Here is a 20715-nt window from a genome sequence, read left to right as displayed (position 1 = left end):
GCATTAGGAGTGCAAAGTTATTGGTAGAAGTAAAGCAGGGAAGGGATAGGTAAGGTGAAAAGAATACTTGTATAATTTTCCTCCTATATTTTTTCCAAGTAATTATAGCTTAGAATGTGAATAGAATGAATTTACCCATAAAATGGAAACTGATAGATTAAAAATTTTAATTCAACAATATATTCCTTTTAGGATTTGCCATAAAAATGAGAGATATACACATAAAGGCCAAGATTGCATTGTATATCAGCTGTATTATTCATTATTACTTTAGACTTTTCAAATTAATCAGACAGTATAAAATACCTGAGAATATAACCACCAAAACAGATACAGTAATTATATGAACATAAACATAAAATACACACATATAAATTAGATCTAAATAATTAATGTTTATTGTTTATGAATAAAGCCAATATAATTAAAATAATAATTTTACCTAATCTATGTAATGCTATCCTAATTAGATTATTAAAAATTGCCTTATTGAGAAAAAAATAAAGTTCATTTGGAAGAACAAAAGGTCAGGAGCTTCAGGGAAACTAGGAGCAAAAAAGATGTAAAGGAAGCAGATTTGGTAGTATCGGATTTTAAACTATATTATAAGGTGAGGGCATTGTTAAAGTATAAAATGGATAATAATGAATATTTTAAATTAAAATTTTCTTGAATAAATAAAATCAAGGATAGAAGGAATAAAAAAACTGGGAGGAGGGAGGAAATTTTCATAGACAATTTGCTATGGTATAGGAAATGATGAACTTGTTGATTTAGAAAAACAGAAAGATTTGGAATTAAGAAGGAAGGTGCTGTCACCTTCAGAGAAATATGACAAGTGGAAATAAGCATAGGATGATCTTTCATGTATGTATATGTGTTTATAGATAAATCTATCTGTATGTCTATACACAAACATTAGTGTTTAATTGTAACATGGAGGAAGGTAGAGCATACATCAGAGAACAAAAGACAACCTACAAAACAAAAGCTAGACAGCTTTGAAAATAGTGTGTAATATTTATTATATAGTTTTTTTGAAATGGAAACTTAACTTTTTACTTTGAATCCTCTTGTGTTCTGCTGTGTACATGGCAATTGTTTTTTCTTATTTTGTATTTGTTTAAAATTTAAAAACTTACAGTATTTTTAAAAGAAAAAATACTTTTATTCAGTGGTAAAAATCAAATACACCACTGATTTTTTTTTTGCAAGAATTTGATTTGACAGAATAATTTTAAAGGATATTGAATTATCTGATAGTTGTAATTGACTGTTTTAAATCCCTCCCTCCCAGACAGATTGTTTTTATTTGAAACCCGCCAGATATCTGGTCAGTCTGGATTTTAAGCAACATTTCCTGAAAAATAATAGAAAAATAAAAAAATAGTTCAGTAATTGTACATTCAAGTATGTATATTACTATTCAAGGAAACCAGGAGAAAAAAAGATGCAAAGGAAGCAGATTCAGTAGTAAAGCCACAGCCATCAGAGTTGACCATCACATAATCTTTGTTGTTGTTGTGTACAATATCTCTTGATTCTACTTTTTTCACTTAGTATCACTTCCCCTGAGTCTCTCCAGGCCTCTCTGTGATCATCCTGCTGGTCATTTCTTATAGAACAATAAAACTTCATAATATTCATATACCCTAGCTTATTCATCCATTCCCCAACTCATGGGCATCCTCTCAATTTCCAGGTTTTTTGCCACTACAAAAATAACTACTACAAACATTTCTGCACATGTGGGCCCTTTTCCCTTTTTAAGATCTCTTTGGAATATAAATAAAGACAGTAGATCCAGTAGAGGCACTGCTGGATCAGAAGGTATGCAGTTTGATAGCTCTTTGGGCATAGTTGCAAATTCTCTCCAGAAAGGTTGGATCACTTTGCATCCCAGTTTTTCCACATCCCCTGTAGCATTCACCATTATCTTTTCCTATCATCTTAACCAATCCAAGAGGTATGTAGGTATCTCAGAGTTGATTTAATTTGTATTTCTCTGATCAATAATGATTTGGAGCATCTTTTCATATCATTACAAATAGTTTCAGTTTCTTCATCTGAAAATTGTCTGTTCATATCTTTTGACCATTTATCAGTTGGAGGATGGCAAGGTATGCCTTTACCACAGGGTATTTCACCATCTAACTGGATCGGTGATCTCTGCTACAGAAGCTGCTCATGGTAAACTGTCTCAGCAGAGATTACTGGGGTATATGTAGTCAGAAGGAAATGGATATGAGGGTAAGGTGCCACAATGGTCTAGAATTCTATGAGGTCAACATTCTGGGCACTAGCAAATTGGAGAGGTAATGATGGAGGACCCAATTTGATCTATCAGCCTGTTCAGATTAATATTGGTTGAGACAGATAGCATAGATTACCTCATTACCTACCATGAAGGCATAGTCAGAGTACTCCAGGGTGGTATGAATTGGTTCAGCTATAGCTGTAGAAATCTTTTGGGCTGGCTTAAATGGAGAACTCGAGCTTGAACAACCCATGATCGATGGATAGATGTGAAACGAGCCAATCTCACCAGTATAGGTGTGGAAAACCAAGAAGCCTTGAAGACCCTTGCACGGATCAGACAGATTTTTCATACTGTGTAGAATCAAGTTAATGCTTTCCTTTCCAATAGTGTTATGTCCATAGGTATAGATATTGAAAGCATCTTTCTTCCCATTGATCAACTGCTTTAGGGTGTGAGAGCTAATGGTAGGTTCCAGTGAAAACTTCATCAATGACAGTTTGTTCCAGATTTACAAACACTGATCTGAGACATGCTCACATGTTTCTGCATCAGATTGGATGCCAAGTTCCTAGTAATACAGCTCCCAGCAAGCATTGACAATCTGGACACCAGCTTGGTCTATCTTGGCATAGACAGATATGTCCTCGGTGTGTGAGTAGAAGAGAGGGTGATAGTTCTTATAACATGACTCTAAGGCACTTATTGTAAAAGGAACTACTACATATGATTAAATACAACTTCTTACATACAATTCTGTCACCATGGGGATGGTAGGACAAGCAGGGTAGAAGATCAAAGAATTCCAGGGAGGAACATTGAATTGAAATGTTATTGAATTATCTAATCATAGATCAAGGCTAAGTAGAAAGGCCAGAACAGGATTGAAAAACCTCAGTGTTTAACCCATTGTGGATGATTGAGTCATGGCTTCAATTTGACTTTTTTTGCTGAAGACTTCCTAATGGTCAGTTAGTGAGAAACCTGTGTTGCATAGATACCTGCATACCTTTATCATGATGAATTGTATCATTTAAAAGAAAAATTGTATTAGAAACCTTTACTACTCTGGTTTCTTAATGAATCAAGTTCTTGGTGGTATCTTCAAAAAGTTTTTCAAGTGTAATCTTTTCCATTATTTCCCTTTACTGAGGTGACTATCAGCAGCCCAAATTAATGTTATTTTAGTAGTAGTGCTGTGTTTTTTTCTTTGCTTGCTTTGGCATTCTTGTTTTAATTTGCACAGTCAATAACCTTGTTCTTAAATGTACTTGGAGTAAATAGTGTATCAATAGTACTGTATTTGAAGAAGAGATATCCATACAAATTATATTTACTTCTAAAATCTCTTCATTTATTGTAATATTCTAAAATCATCAAATGATTCATTAATGTGCCTGATTTTTTTAATGATTAGAATTAGATCAGGAACAGACCTTAAATCTGTTAGGTTAAGAAATGTATCAACCTAACTATAAACATTTAGTTCTTTTTAATGACTAGTTTATCCTTTTTAGATAGTGTAGAGAGTTGATTATAAAGATTTCATCAAATAAGAGGGTAGAAACATGTAAGTAGCAATATTATTAGAGTAGACAGGAGTTTTAGATGATGTAGGTCAGAATTTCAACTCTGATACTTCATAGCTGTGGGGAAAATATGAGCATCTGAGTAAACCTTCATACCTCAGTTCTCTTACTTATAAAGTGGGGTAATGCTACTTTTTTATCCTAACTCACAGGCTTGTTTTAAGATTCTAGAATCTTAAAGAGCTTGAGAAACATTAATTATTATTAAAATTGATTTTGATGTAGTTACCTGACCTTTGAATTCAGTTTCTCTCTTTCTGTCTCATTTATATCTGCCTGGAGGATTAAGAAGATCTCCAGGACTTCTTAGATCAATTTAGAGGTAGAGATAACAGCAAACACTAATATGCTTCAGGTTGCTTGTCATTCAGTTCCCAGGCTCCTAGATTTAACAATTCTATTCAGATTTCTGGGTAATTTAGGTTCCATTTGTGTTCTCGTGCTGTTAAGTAATATTGATGTTTTTTAAAGTTTAGAATTGTAAAAGTATTAAAAATTTAAAAACTTAAAAATTTAATGGGTTAAGTGGTGAAAGAATTCATCTCTAAGTAGGCCAAACTGCTGGCATCAACTATGCTAGTATCTAAACTTCCACTAAGAAAAATTCCATTAATGATTATTTTTAAGTTCACTAGGACTAACATGTGTTGCACTGACTCTCAGCCTTTGAGAATCCAAAGTTGCTTCTATGCATCAAGAGTAGGATTTTGGTGTTTTTTATGTATAAGTTTTTAGGTATATGCAGCAACTTCACAGGTTTCACATAGCAGTCATTAGTTGTATTGTTGCAGGAGAAATAAAGACAAGAGCTAAAAAACTTTGCAACTTCTCTGAACACCAGAAATGAAGTTCTTGGCTTTTTAGAGAAATTTGAGAACCCCTCCCTCAATGACTTTCTTTTTATCTTAGTTCATATTCTGGTTTAAAAAAATGTTGTGGCCTTCTCATTTCCAAAATATAAAGAAAATTGACTCGACTCTAAAAGAAATCAAGCTATTCTCCAATTGATAAAGGGTCAAAGGATATGAACAGACAATTTTCAGATGAAGAAATTGAAACTATTTCTAGCCATATGAAAAGGTGCTCCAAATCGTTATTGATCAGAGAAATGCAAAATAAGACAACGCTGAGAATACCACTACACACCTGTCAGATTGGCTAAGATGACAGGAACAAATAATGCAGAATGTTGGAGGGGATGTGGGAAAACTGGGACACTGATACTTGTTGGTGGAATTGTGAATGAATCCAACTATTCTGGAGAGTAATTTGGAACTATGATCAGAAAATTATAAAATTGTGCATATCCTTTGATTCGGCAGTATTACTCCTGGGCTTATATCCCAAAGAGATCTTAAAGAAGGGAAAGGGACTCACATGTGCAAAAATGTTTGTGTCAGCCCTTTTTGTAGTGCCTGGAAACTGAATGGATGCCCATCAATTGGAGAATTATTGCATAAATTGTGGTATATGAATGTTATGAAATATTATTGTTCTGTAAGAAATGATCAGCAGGATGATTTCAGAGAGGCCTGGAGAGACTTACATGAACTGATGCTGAGTGAAATGAGCAGGACTAGGAGATCATTATACATTTCAACAACAATACTATATGATGATCAATTCTGATGGACATGGCTCTCTTCAACAATGAAATAATTCAAACCAGTTCCAATTGTTCAGTAATGAGGAGACCCAGAGAGAGAACTATGGGAAATGAGCGTGGACCACAACATATTATTTCCACTCTTTCTGTTGTTTGCTTGCATTTTTGTTTTCCTTTCGAGGTTTTTTTTACTTTCTCGGTCTGATTTTTCTTGTGCAGCAAGATTACTGTATAAATATGTATACATATATTGTATTTAACATATACTTTAACATATTTAACATGTATTGTACTACCTGCCATCTAGGAGAGGGGGTAGGGGGGAGGAGAGGAAAAGTTGGAACAGAAGGTTTTGCTAGGGTCAATGTTGAAAAATTACCCAAGCATATGTTTTGTAAATAAAAAGCTATAATTTAAAAAACATTGGGGCCTTGTCACAAAAAGTAAATCTGAATAGTGAGAGTGGGTGGCTACTTAAGAAATTTAGACTTCTTTCTAATTCTTGTTAAGTAGGTGCAGCTATTAAAAAAAACAAAAAACAAACCACAAAGCATTGATTTACTGACAATTACATAAGACTTTCTCTCCTATGTTCTTTTTCTCAATTCAGAGAGATGACTACCTCGTAAAATTTTGATTTATCCCAGTCTGAAGGACTGGATCTGTTTGGAGAGTAAGAATTAGAAGGTGGTCTTACAATGTGTAATTGATAAAAGTTGAAATTGTTTTGCCACAATTAAGATAACAAATTTAAATAGTCTAACTTGAATGATTTAAAATTAAAGTTGGACAGCTAGTGGAGCTCTATTTTATAAGCTACTGTAAAATTTGGACACTGACATTGAGAGTCAGATCTTAACTTTTTCTTCCTGTGCAGGCCTTTAGACAGATCGTCTGTTACTATTCTACCTTTCTTACTGTATGAAATGAAATACTAAAGACTTAATAAATTTTAAGAGGTTTTATAAGAATCTTTCCCTCCCTTTTGTAAATAAGTGAGGAACATCTTGTTTGCCATATAGTACAGCAGATGCTTGGAATGAAGAAATCCAGCATCCATCATAAAATAGCTCTATATCTCTGGACAGGACAAATGCTATGAACTAATTATCTGATCTGTATAATTGTAGAGTAATTTTTGTAATTTCTACTCATAGGGTGGTTACAAAAAACTTTGAAACTTTAAACACCAAATAAATATGAATTTATTGTTTTGTATTGGTGCAGGGGTCTTCCAGACATCAATACAAACCAATAGCTTCTTTGTAATTTAGCCTTAAGGTTGCCTGTTCACACTGCTAAATTACCTTTGGGCATGGCCTTTATCCATTCTGCCATTGTTATCATTAGTAGAAATAATATAGTATCTCAGAATGTTTTCCTTGCTTCTCTTGGGGACTTCTCATTCTTAAAAAGTTAATTGTGACTGATGAATCATAATGCTTCAGCTCTGAGGGTCCTTGTAGATGATCTACAGCAGTGTTTCTCCCTTCTCCCTTTTTAAAAATATGCATTGAAACTAAATTCTGAGAGAGGAGACTGGTTTTCTTTCAGTTTCTTCTCTTCCTCCCCACTCTATTTTCTTTCTGAAAAGAGAAAAATAGTCCTTAGACTTTTATTCACATTGTCACTAATTTTTTTTTAAAAACAAAAGCAGAGTTCCTTTAGCATTTTTCTTGAATCCAAAGAATTTCCTCAAGCTCTTAGTTTTGGGAATCTTGCAACTCAAATAATTTCTCCTCTAAGAATTTTGATGCTATGCTACTTGGTGCATGCATATATGTTTAGCATTGATATTATTTCATTATCTATAGTACCTTTTAGCAAGATGTAGTTTCCTTTTTTTTTTTTTTTTTCCTGAACTTCAACTGAAACATAAATAGATTCTACTCCAGTCTTTTATCTTTACTCTGTATGTATCTCTCAGCTTCAAATGTGTTTCTTGTAAACAACATACTAGATAATTCTGGCTTTTAATCTACTATTAACTTTCATTCACAGTTAAAACTAACTATATTTCCTGCCATCCTATTTTTCTCAAGTTATACTTTTCTCTCTCCTTTTACCCTTTCCCTCCTCACCATTGTTTTGCTTCTGGTCATCACCTTCCTCAATCTGCCCTCTTTTTTTTTCCCCCAGCCTCTTTTTTCTTTCTTATCCCTTTCCCTTTATACTTCTGCCCTCAGTTTGGGGGATCTTAAGCTAGACATAATGTAGTGATTAAAATTCCAATCATCTTTGGATCTAGTGGAAATTATTCCTTATACATGAGACATGATGCTCTCTAACAACTGTTATACTACATCACAATGTTTTATTCCCAACTAATTTTTAGCTTTTTAACTGTAGGTTCTCCCATACCTTCTTTTATATTACTTATTGCCAGTATTTATATAGCACATTAAATTTTGCTGATTGTTTTACATTGGATCTTCTGCAAATGATTTTAAGCAATATTGAACATCAACACCACTAATTACATTTGCTTTTCAGCTATTAACATTTAAATAAATGGAACATAACCTATAAAATGTTATAATTTTTCTTTTGCTCCTACTGTCTCCAATTGGTATTATTCCCGTTAGGTTTTCCTTGGCCCTGGTTTGTCTGTTCTTTTGGGTCTTTTTAAAAAATTCTTTATTTTTGGCTTTAATTGATTGATCAAGATATTTTAATGGTTATATTTCTCATGCTTGTCTTTCTTAATTATAGTAGTCTACTTATGTAATAGGACATATAGGTTGCTTCCAGTTTTTGTTATTAGAAATAAGGTTAACAAAAAAAATCTTAAAATAGAGCTTTTTTTGTTTTAATAATGCTTTTATGGCATATTTTCAGTAGAAGAAATTTTGAATCGAAGCATATGTTATGTAATCTTCACAACAAGCTTATTATAGGTAAACTCTATTCTTTCATCTTCCTACAGATAAGCAAATTCACACTCAATAAGATTCACTGACATAGGCAGTACGTGTTATAAATTAGTCATGTGCTTATAAGTAAGTGTTATAAATCAGTCTTCTGTGCTTCTTATAGAAAATTCCTATAACTTATTTTGTTGTCCTACCTCGTATTACCAATTCTTGTTCTGTGTAAATGTTATTCCCATCATGTATCACCCATGGTGAATTTTGAACTTTGGCACTGCCTTTCATTACACAACATACTTTCCAACACTTAACAGGCATACACTGAGGGAATATAAACTAATTTTAACAGCCTGAGCAGAACATAGTTAGGAAGGCAAAATCTACCCCCATAAAACTACATAATGAATGTTGAGCAATGTATTCCTGGTCTCCTGAATTAGTTGAACTTAAGCAATAAATATTTTTCTGCATTACTGCTTCTCAAATTTACTAGCAAATTTGAATCCTAATATTTAAAGATGTAGCTGGCTCATCCAGGTTTATAATTTAATCAGCAAGTTTTCTATTTCATTATGTATGCCATGCATGACATTTTTAAGGAGAAATGTCTTGCTAGTAGTCAGTTTATAAAACTCTTTCTTCTCCCTTATTCTCTAGTCTCTTTCCCCTTTCAGTTTTTACCTTTAAAAAGACTACTCCAGCCTTAGTCTTTTATTTTAAGCAGAGTAGCAATGAATCTAAGATGATTAAGATAAGTCATTATTTTCTTTGTATAAACTGCTGCCAAAAGATCAAATATTAATTTACCACTTAGGGAATCATAGGATCATTTATAGCTAGAAGAGACCTTTAGGGGTTATCTGGTTCAACCGCTTCATTTTTTTTCAAATGGGGAAATTGAGTCTTGAAGTAGGTAAAATAACTTGCTGAATATCACAAGATACAATAAATGTATCATTTTGACTCCTAATCCATTGTTACTGCCATTGTATTTACAATCTAGTTTATTTTAAAATCATGGCTTGCCTTTCAGATAGTCCAAAAAACAAACAAACAAACAAACCCATCACATGCTAAATAGATGGTATTCTTTTTGTTCAACTGTTTTCAGTCATGCCTGACTTATTTTGGGTTTTCTTAGCAAATAAATATGCTGAAGTAGTTTGTCATTTCCTTCCTATGAGGAGATTTTTACAGATAAAGAATAACAAACAGGGCTAAATGATTTGCTCTGGGTTATCCAGCTTAAGTGTGTTGTCAACACAGATTTGAACTCAGGAAAAGAAGGTACCCTAGCCACTGTGTCAATGCTAATTTAACTCCTGCCTTTTAAAAGCTCCATGAATTTCATTTATGTGAATACTACACTATTTTCACTGATTTTTTTTCCCTCCATATCTGCTCCTGAAACAGACCTTGGAGTCCATCCATCTAGTGTAACTCTTGATTTTGCAGATAAAGGGAAATTAAACCAAGGAAGTGTTCACATTAATATTTTGAAAAGTGAGATTTGCCCTCAAGTCTTCTGATTCCAGAGAGTGAGGTCTTCATGAATTCCTTTGTCCCTCTCCCCTCAAAAAAGTCAGTTAAGAATCTTCCTGACTTTAGCTAGCTTAATCCTTGAAGGACAAGTATTGGTAGTCTGGCCCTAAAACTGTATTTTAAGACTTTTGAGATTGGTAAAAGTCTGCCTAAGCTTACATTTTCCTGGCATAATCTTTGGGAACGTAGTTCCCACCTTTATGCCATGATAAACTAAGCCTAGAGTAAGACTTTAGGGGAAAAAATAGTAAGAATTGAGAAATTGTTCGGGGAAGAAAGATATAAAGCAACCAAAAGTAAGATATTAGGAATCTAATAGCATTTGGAGAAAGCCTTCTCTATCAAACTTGCTTATTCATTTGCTACATTTGTTGAAAAAATAGGATACAGAATATTAGCATTTAAAAAAGTATGTGCAATATCATATATTGTGGATTGTTCAAAGATCATTTACAATGACTGAAGTAGGTTAGTTATCCCTAATTTTTCTCTATAAATAATGCTCCGCGTATTTGTAATAGCTTTTTTGATTAAAGTATTTTTTCAATAAAAGCCTTGCAAAAAATCTCATTTTAATATCCAACACCAGATTTTAAGAATCTTCTTTTCAAACTAGAGACAGCACTTGAAATTTTATTTTGATATGAAAGCATTTTATCTACTTAGTTAACATCTTTGTATGAGCCAAAGCTCTTTGAAACCTCCATATTTGCCTTCTTTTGCTTGAAGGAAGATTTGATAGCTCAAGTTCAAGTCAAAACTGAGGCCTTAGTTTAGGAAATTGATTCTCAGTTGCCTTCAGCCAGATCATTATATAGCTTTACCAGTTAGATTAACCACCTATATTCTAGAAAATTTAAACTATCTCATTGGTAGTCAGTACTTTGAATCTGTGCTGAAAACCACTGTTGCAAAATTTTAATTGGGAGATAAGAGAAAAGGATTCTTGGTTGATAATCATGTGGAATCAGACATTTGCAGTTTTAGAAATGGAGCTCAGATCATTTTATAGATGAGAAAATAATTTACCCTTAACATGTTACAAGACTTTTGATTTGGCATCTTATTCATCAAACCTGAGTGCTACTTTCCACGGATTTGATCTTGAGCAAGTCACCTCATTTATTTGGCCTTGATTAATTGTGCATCTGTAAGATGAGGGGATGGGATTGGATGGCCTTCAAGATTCATTCCATCCATAAATCAATGATCCTGAAAGGTTGTTGTTATAAATATGAACCATTACTTCTGATGGGAAAATGAACATAAGATCAAATAACAATTTATGATATAAAATGATCTGTATTTATGTTACTACCATATTACTCATTGATAGACTAAACCATAGCTCTCTTGGGTGTGACTTAATTGGTGATTTTTATTCCTACGTAATGACATGCAGGAAAAAGTTGATGTTCATAACTTTCTGTTGCCTACTTAGTTGGGTCTTAAGATTGAAGTTGTTTGTTTAAGCAATTTAAAAGCACTTCTTATACAAAAAAAAACTTTAAATAAAGATTACTAGGCCTACCACTCCTAGCCCTTTTGTTCTTCAGGAAATGTGTTTTTTCTCTTCTCCCTTCTCGGATATGGTATATCTCATATTGAAGTAAATATAATTTATAAATATCCTGATTTAAAATGAAATTGAACCATAATTGGAAGAAGGAAACTAAGTTTTTGGGGATCAGGGGCCAAATTCTTTGATTCTATTTTTTTAATGAATTTTAGGAAATAAACATCTTTATTCCTGAAATCTTTTTTTCCTCCAGAAGGTTTGCCTATTGATCAGAGATGTCTAACGTCATGCTTTTGTGTGTGTATACATATACACACATTCTCCAAGGTTGAGCAACACCACGTGATATGTTATAGATCTACCTTGACATAGGTTTGTTTATTTTAAAGTAACACTTTTTAAAGCTACAGTATGTTTAATGGGCAATTCTGTATTGAAGGCTGCTGTATGTTGGCAATTTATCAAAGCAAGATTGTGATCCTGTCACTTTTCATTATTGAAGGCTTTTATTTAGCTTAACAAATCATATCTCTTGTTAATATTTAGTCTTTTCATAATGCCAAACTTGAGGGAATGTTTGGCATTATTTCATTAGTAATTGTGAGGATGTAGAAACTTTAGTTTTTGCATTGTTATAGCTCTTTGTTTTGTTGAAGTATAATTTTAAATTATAAAAATTCAAATAAACAAAATGACCTGTATTCTGCCCCTTTAAAAACCGTTTCTTCTGTTAAATGGATGTTTCCATTAGACTGATGTTCTTACCATCACATATTATGTATTAATTATTGGATTGTGGATTTAAAAGAAGGGATATTAGAGGTATTGTCCAACTCCCTAACAAGTAAGGAAACTGAAATCTAGAGGATTTAAGTAACAGAACTGAGATTTAAAATTGGATTTGGTGACTAGAAGGGCAGTTCTGTTTCCACTGAAATTAACTCTTTATCAGTATACTTTTGTCTGGGATATATAAACTAAAGGGAATCTTTTTGTGTGTAATCAAAATTGGAGTACTTTGCAGCATTGATATGTATAATATTAAAAATCATGCAAAATCTTCATAAACATTTTCTCTTAGAATGTCATGAAAATGTTCTTGTTTATGTCAAGAAGACAAGCGTCTTCTTGTGTCTGCCTATTCCAGAACTTTCCTTTTATGAAAAAGAAAAATGAGACCTAAGGAATTTGTAATTTTCCAGTGTCAAAAGTGGGATTTGAATCTGTCTTCTTACTTAAGTTGGTGTCCCTCATGTCAATGTTCTTTCAATCGTAGCATTTGAACTGTCACTCTTTTTACCTTTTTTCAAGATACTTTAATGGAGTTTTATAATATCCTTTATTCCCACACCATATGAAAGAGTAAGCACTTAGTTCTTTCTTTAGTTTCACCACACTATGACAGGCTTTGATGGGGATATAGGAAAAAGACATAGCCCTCACCATTTTAAGCATCTTATCTCTTGGAATAAATCTGGAACATAGGAAATAAGAACAAATGAGGATATTTTGGAATTTATGTGATAGAAATAAGGTAAAGTGCCAGTTTTGAAATGATTTTGCTTTTGAACGCTGTGTAGAACTTGGATAGGCAGAGGAGATATGGAGATTCAGACAAGAAGAATAACGTGAGCAAAAATGATAAGATTGAAAATGATTTTGTTTGCGAGTCAGGGAAGCAGGATCAATGTTGGGGAGATAGGAATTAGACAGTGGAGCATATTAATAAAGCACAATTTAGACTTTATTCATTAGATAAGGAACTGTCAAATGTATTTGAGTTGGATAGTGGTGTGTTGATGAAAGTGGTGATTAAGAAAGGTAAATGAAGCATGGATTATGTTTCATGTATGGAGTGAGGAATAATGAATGAGAGAGACCAGTTAAGTTATTGCAGTAATGAGGTGGAATCTGGTCAATGGGGAGGCCTAAACTAGGGTGATGACAGTAACATTGAGAATTGTATTATGTGGGATTGGAATTGATGTTTACAGGATTAAAGAGTTTTGAAATACCTGCTGGGTGATTACCATAGAGTGGTATGTGATAGGGAATCATATCCACTCTCATAAATTCTCAATAATAAGAGAATAAAGAAAATAATAAAAGAGTGTAATCTAAAGATGTCATGTAGAAGAGAACATGATGATCAACATTCATATTTTACTAATGTTGGCACAAATTGGCTAAAATCATAGATTTGAAATAATGGGATGGGATTAGGATTAGTAAACATCTAGATATGGAGATTTTTGTATCTGGTTTGTATTATATAGTTTTTATCATTTTTATAGACAATGAAATAAAATCCCAAGTATTTGGAGTAATTTTTTGATGTTCTTCATTATAGGAGAAAAACTTGGCATGTAAACAATCTTTTTAAAAAAATAGTTTTTTATTTTTCAAAATACATGCAAAGATAGTTTTCAACATTCACCCTTGCGAAACCTTATGTTCCAGATTTTTCTCCCTTTCTCTTCACTTCGCCCCTCAAGCAAGCAAGCAATACAGTGTAAGTTAAACATGTGCAATTCTTCTAAAAAGATTTCCACATAATGCTTCACAAGAAAAATCAGATCAAAAAGGAAAAAATGAAATAAAAATAAACAACAAAAAAGGTGAAAATTGTCCATTCCTATCCTTTGACGCTTTTATCAATTGGAAAATGCCTTGTATTGATATATTTTTTTTAATTTCTGAAGGATGTCATAAAATTTGTAAAGATTGAAAGCACATCTGTTTTCTATCTTGATAGTTATTATTGTATACTATCACTTCTGACATGTTTAGAAAAAGGACTGAGCCTTTGATTTCATTAGTATAGGGAAGCTTTCCAGTAATGCAGGTTTGCATCTTTTTTGCAATTTATAATCATTACTGAGAAGCTAAGAGATTTGTACAGAGAGAGGTTAAGAAATTTGTACATCATTGTTATGTGTCAGTGGTAAAACTAGACCTCAGGTTTGCCTGGCTTTGAGGCTGGCTCTCTATTCATTATCCCATGCTGCCTTTCATGATACTCTTAAGGCTAACGTTCTCTTTTCTTCACTCCAATCCTTTAAGGAATATATTGCAATCATCATCATCCCCTCCTTACAAATGGAAAAAAAAAAACCTAGTTTTTATATTTAAAAAGTAAGAATTATTCTTCTTATTATATACTTGTGTGCTGATTTTTAAATATATCTATTTAGTTTGTAATTTGATTAAGTAGGAAAAAGCACAGGATAACCAAAGGAAATAACAAAATTCTTTTGGTGATAGGATTTCCTTGGAAGTATGCAAGTAGGAATATGCTAAAAACTGAAGCAGGTTTTTCAGAATAAAGATGTGTAAATCTGGAGAATTCTAAACTATATAGTACACAATCTATGAAGTACCTATCTAACAAAAAACAAACGAAAACTTTAACATTCTCATGAGCAGCAGTAAAATAAATATGTTTCTCAAGTTTCCAGTGTTAACATCCTTAGATTTTTTTTTGGAGGGGTTAACTTTCAATTAAGTAATTACATGGACTATGTAATTTGCTCTTTATGTAGTATGAGTCCAAATGTATTGTGCTCACTGGACTTAAGTATCAGAAAATTCTGGCACATAAATTTAAGAAAATTTAATGAAATCAAATAAAATTTAAAATTTAAGAATATTTAAGAACAAGCACTATATTTACTTATTCTTAATATTCACTTTGTACTGGATTTGAATTAAAGGGTCTTGACCTTTTTGGCTTTGTTACCTCATCTGTAAAAAAAAAAAAAAATTAGGTCTTGTACATATCTAGGTCTGTGACCACTGGTAAGTTTCTTCTTGCTATGCCCTCTGATAATTGAGAATAAAATATACTAGTTGAAGTTGTCCAGAGAAAGTTTGGCTGGCTGACTGGCTTGCTTCTTAATATACAAAATATTGCAGGTATCAAATAGCAATCAATGTCTTTCCAATGCATCCCAAGCAGATGTAAATATAGTTAGGAAATATTGAAGAATATAAATAAATGTACAATAAAACATAGGTAACATTACATTTTAAAACTTGAAGTCAGTGTGACCTGTGGGGAGCCTTACATAAATTAGTGAACAGTTTCTATTTCAATTTGAGATAGATGCTTTAGAACTTGGGGAAAGTCAGATGAAGAGGCTAGGAGGAAGGAACATTTTAATATGTTGATTAAAAAGTAATATTTTTGATTCTATAAAATTCTACTTTGGCATGTGGATATCTATTATGGCTACCAGCTTGTCTTTACAATGATGATGCAAGCTCATCATGAGTAGATGGTTGAATTCTTTTAATTTGTAATCCCAGTGATTAATAAATATTTGTATGTGCCAGACACTTGGCATACTGCCAAGTGCTTTACAATTACCTAATTTGATCCTCACTATTGTGCAAGATAGGTGCTATTCAATGTCTGAGGTCCATATTTGAACTGGGCTCTTTTTGTCTCTGGGCCTGCTGCTTTATCGCTTGGGCCATCTAGCTGTCTCTATACTTGATTAAGGATCAATGCCCCCTCATATATATGCAAATTGCATAGTTGTCAAATGTGGTAACATTTTGCCCAGGTCATACAACTACTTTATCCTGAAACTCGACTATATAGAAAAATTTTGAATCTTTACTTTTTTCTTTTCTTGTTTCTGAGATAGAGTTGATCATGTCCGCAAAAAAAGTTTGGATATGCTTTTCTCAAAATGAATGGGTTTTATAATGAAAATTATTGTAGGAGTCATTAATACCCAAAATATAATGGGCTATTTAAAATCAGATTTGATCCTTGCTTTGGGGACATGGAATCTGAGTCAAAAAGAACCTCTTAAAACCATTAAAAGTGAAGGCAATGGCATGTCATGGTATAAACCTGCAAGTGCTAGATATGAAATTATGAAATGGTGGTTGCTGATATTATTGGTGCTGCTAAGAAAAAAATCCACATTTATTTGAGAATGAAAGGGAGAGAATAGAAAACTGAGAGCCCAGGTTCTCCAACTTTTGTTAGTAACTAGAGCACTTGAAAGAATTGTCGGCTTCCATTTTCCTTATTAGATTGTGTTTCTTATTTGGCTAATAGATCTCTAAAGAAGATTCAATCTAGATAAAAGGACCAAGAAATGTAGCAAGGAAATTGAAGGCTCTTAATAGAACATTGCTAATTGGTGATTTACAATTTGTTTCAAACAAGGATAAGGAGATCTAGTTGTTAAACACCAGTGTCTGGGAGCTAATCTTATTTATCTGGAAATAAGGATATACATTTAGAACATAATAAACTCCATTTAACTTCTGCCCCTCAAAGTTAATCTTTAGTTTTAGGATGTTCTTTACCATTTGATTATTGAAGATGAGCCTCTGAGTAAATACAAATTGAGGCTCAGAGAAGTCAAATAATTTCCTTAAGGTCCCATAGCAACCTGAAGCAGAATTTGAACCCAGTAATTTCTATCTTCATGTTTTGCATTCTAACATATTAGATAGATAGTATCTTAATCTATATCTCTATGATATATCTATATCTATTGATCTTCTGATTCCAAAACCAGGGCTTTTATTTATTTATTTATTTATAAGCTTTTTTTCTCCAAAAAACATATGCAAGGATAATTTTTCAATATTGATGCTTGTAATACCTTGTGTTCCAATTTCCCCTCCTTTCCTCCCACCCCCTCCTCTAGATCCAACTCAATATATACTATATTTTTTAAAAAATCCATCTCATTAATGTAGGTTATTGAGTGTGAATATCCAGAACAGGCAGCAGTATGGGAAGCAGGATGAAAAATAGAAACGTATAGGGTCTGTTTTTTAAGTCAAGGGATATGAGGCTATCATGAAGGCTTTACAGTGTTAGGAAAGTTGAGGAATAAAAAAAGGTCACTGGATTTTGCAAATGGAAAGCCAATCATGACCTTGGGAAAATTAAAATAAACTGATGAGTATGGAGGCTAGATTGTAAGGTCCTGAGAAAAGAATGGATTATGAGATAGAACCTTTTTTTTTTTTTAATATTCAGCTTAGAAAAGATCAAAGAAGGTTAGAGGTAGTGGATGAAATTTTGATCATAATTTTAAGCCATGAGGAGGAACCTTTGGAACGTAAAATATTTTGAAAAGTACAAAAAAAAATGAGGAAAGAAAGAAATCTTGTAGAATGAATACAAGTCTGACTTTGGAATTTGTAAAACCTGATTCAAATCCCATTTTTGACAACATCCTGGCTGGATGGCATTAGGCAAGACATTTAACTTCTGGGAAAACTCTTAAACCTGTAAGCTTTTCAGAGAAGGTACTGATATGCAGGGGAGGGTGGGAAAGGAGAGGTAGGGGAGGGAGTTTCTTCATGTAAGCATTCTTGACAGTAATGAAATAACTGGTTTAATTTGTACCTGAAAACAGGTTGATTTTAGAGAAAAGGTTTGTAAGGATCAGGAAAGGATGGCATCAAACATTGAAAAACATTATTCTAAAAAGAGGTTTATGGGCTTCACATATTAAGAAAATCCCTAATTCAGTTTAATAAGTTGAGTTAGGAGATTGCCAAGTTGGAGTAATAGTCCAGGTAAGGTCACATATCCTAAACTTACACTGACTGAAATCAGGACATTCTATGCTTATTGAAAAAGGAAAATAGATGAGTTTAACTGTTTTTTGAATCTAACATTTCTGGGCAAATTGGTTTGTAGGATTATAGATAAGGAATAAAAAGGGATATTGGTGGAACATTTATGTGTTACAGCCATTTATAAATGTGTTAGGAAACTAAGGCTAAGCAGAAAAAAGGTCTGCCTACCCCAAATTTCATAATTAATAAATAGCAGAACCGGAATTTGAACCCACGTCTTTTGTCCCAATCCAAATGCTGTACTCATTTTCTGCTCCATCTTTTAAAAATGTGCTTTTCATGTGATAATTCTGTTGTGAATTGAGAAAAAACAAAGAGTAAAGAATTCGTAAACAGAAATTGACATAGGAGACAATAGCTGATCTCAAAATTATGTGATAATATGTCTTCTATTTTCCCCTAAATTCCCAAGAGTTAGATTAGTACTTTGCTATACTTGAAGACATCTTACTATTTATGCTTAGCCATCTTAGTTTTAATCCAAAAAGAACAGAGGTAAGGGATTGTATCTGGCACATACTTGTGAGTTGTAAGGTATTTTAAAGTTCCTATTTCAGTTGTTTTTACATCCTTCTTTTATTAAAACAACTTTTAAAACATAGACTTTCTTTGAGGGATTTTTGATTACGAGTTTGATAAAAATATCTTTTAATTAGTTTATATGGGTCAAAGAGGAATTTTGTGGTCTAGTTTAAAACATGATATCTGCCAATATTGAGAGTTGGAAGTGACTTGGAGTTCCTTTTGATTGAGCTGAATAAATGATTTATTGTTTGCTTTTAGCTCACACTCAGATTACTCAATCTTGGTCATCTGTAGCATGGGACCAAATAGATTGTTTTTTTTTTAAATTATAGATTTGTTCATCCCCAGGATAATACACCATGACCAAGTAGGATTTATACCAGGAATATAGAGCTGCTTCTAGGAAAACAATTAGCATAATTGACTACATCAATAACCAAATTAACAAAAACCATATGATCATCTCAATAGATGCAGAAAAAGCATTTGATAAAATCCAGCATCCATCCTATACACTTGAGAGTATAGAAATAAATGGACTTGTCCTTAAAACAATCAGGATCATCCATTTAAAACCATCAGTAAACATCATATGTAATGGGGATAAACTGGAACCTTTCCCAGTAAGACCAGGGGTGAAACAAGGTTGCCCACTATTACCATTACTATTCAATATTGTATTAGAAATGTTAGCTTTGGCAGTAAGAGTTGAGAAAGAGATAAAAATTCACTATTTGACAAATTAGAGTAGGTAATGAGGAAACCAAGTTACCACTCGTGGCAGATGATATGATGGTATACTTAGAGAACCCTAGATATTCTACTAAAAAGCTATTAGAAATAATCATAACTTTGGCACAGTTGCAGAATACAAAATAAATCCACATAAATCTTCAACATTTTTATACATCACCAATAAAATCCAATAGCAAGAGAAAAAAAAGAGAAATTCCATTCAAAGTAATTGTTGATAGATAAAATATTTGGGAATCTATCTGCCAAAGGAAAGTCAGGAACTATATGAGCAAAACTACAAAATACTTCCCACACAAATAAAGTCAGATCTAAACAGTTGGGAAAAAGTTAAGTGCTCTTGGGTAGGCTGAGCGAGTATAATAAAGATGACAATATTACCTAAACTAATCTATTTATTTGGTGCTATACTAATCAGACTCCCAAGAAACTATTTTAATGACCTAGAAAAAATAACAAAATTCACTTGGAAGACCAAAAGGTCAAGAATTTCAAGAGAACTAATGGAAAAAAATTAAATGAAGGGGGCCTAGCTGTACCTGATCTAAAACTATATTACAAAGCAGCAGTCACCAAAACCATTTGGTATTGGCTAAGAAATAGACTAGTTCATCAATGCAATAGGTTAGATTCACAGGACAAAATACTTAATAACTATAGCAATCTGGTGTTTGATAAACCCAAAGATCTCAACTCTTGGGATAAAAATTCACTATTTGACAAAAACTGCTGGGAAAATTGGAAATTAGTATGGCAGAAACCAAGCATGGAACACACTTAACACTGTACACCAAGATAAAATCAAAATGGATTCATGATTTAGGCATAAAGAATGAGAATATGAAATTAGAAGAACATAGGATAGTGTACCACTCAGACTTGTGGCGAAGGAAGGCATTTGTGACCAAGGAAGAACTAGAGATTATTATTGATCACAAAATAGAAAATTTTGATTATCTCAAGTTAAAAAGCTTTTGTACAAACAAAACTAATGCAAAAAAGATTAGAAGGGAAGCAATAAACTGGGAAAACATTTTTACAGTTTAAAGGCTTCATTTCCAAAATGTATAGAGAATTGACTCTAATTTATAAGACATCAAGCCATTCTCTAATTGTTGATAAGTGGTCAAAGGATATGAACAATTTTCAGATGATGAAATTGAAATATTTCTACTCATCTGAAAGGATATTCCAAACCACTATTGATCAGAGAAATGCAAATTAAGACAACTTTGAGATACCACTACATACCTTTTTGATTGGCTGATAAGACAGGAAAAGATAATGAAGAATGTTGGAGGGGATGTGGGAAAACTGGGACACTGATGCATTGTTGGTGGAGTTGTGAATGGATCCAACCATTCTGGAAAACAATTTGGAATTCTCTTCAAAAAATTATCAAACTGTGCATGCCCTTTGATCCAGCAGTGTTA

The 20715-nt window shown here is 32.7% G+C and overlaps 1 protein-coding gene and 1 pseudogene across 21 annotated transcripts in view; one reads left to right on the top strand and one right to left on the bottom strand.

The window, feature by feature from the left end:
* Positions 1 to 20715, top strand: part of ELAVL2 (ELAV like RNA binding protein 2) — a 211329-nt gene that overhangs the window by 21261 nt on the left and 169353 nt on the right. The window lies entirely within an intron of this gene.
* Positions 2173 to 20715, bottom strand: part of LOC141552230 (tubulin alpha-1C chain pseudogene) — a 30895-nt pseudogene continuing 12352 nt past the window's right edge.

Source organism: Sminthopsis crassicaudata, chromosome 1 (genome assembly GCF_048593235.1).
Source record: "Sminthopsis crassicaudata isolate SCR6 chromosome 1, ASM4859323v1, whole genome shotgun sequence".
Classification (NCBI taxonomy): Eukaryota; Metazoa; Chordata; class Mammalia; order Dasyuromorphia; family Dasyuridae; genus Sminthopsis; species Sminthopsis crassicaudata.
This window is presented reverse-complemented; position numbering and strand designations above follow the sequence as displayed.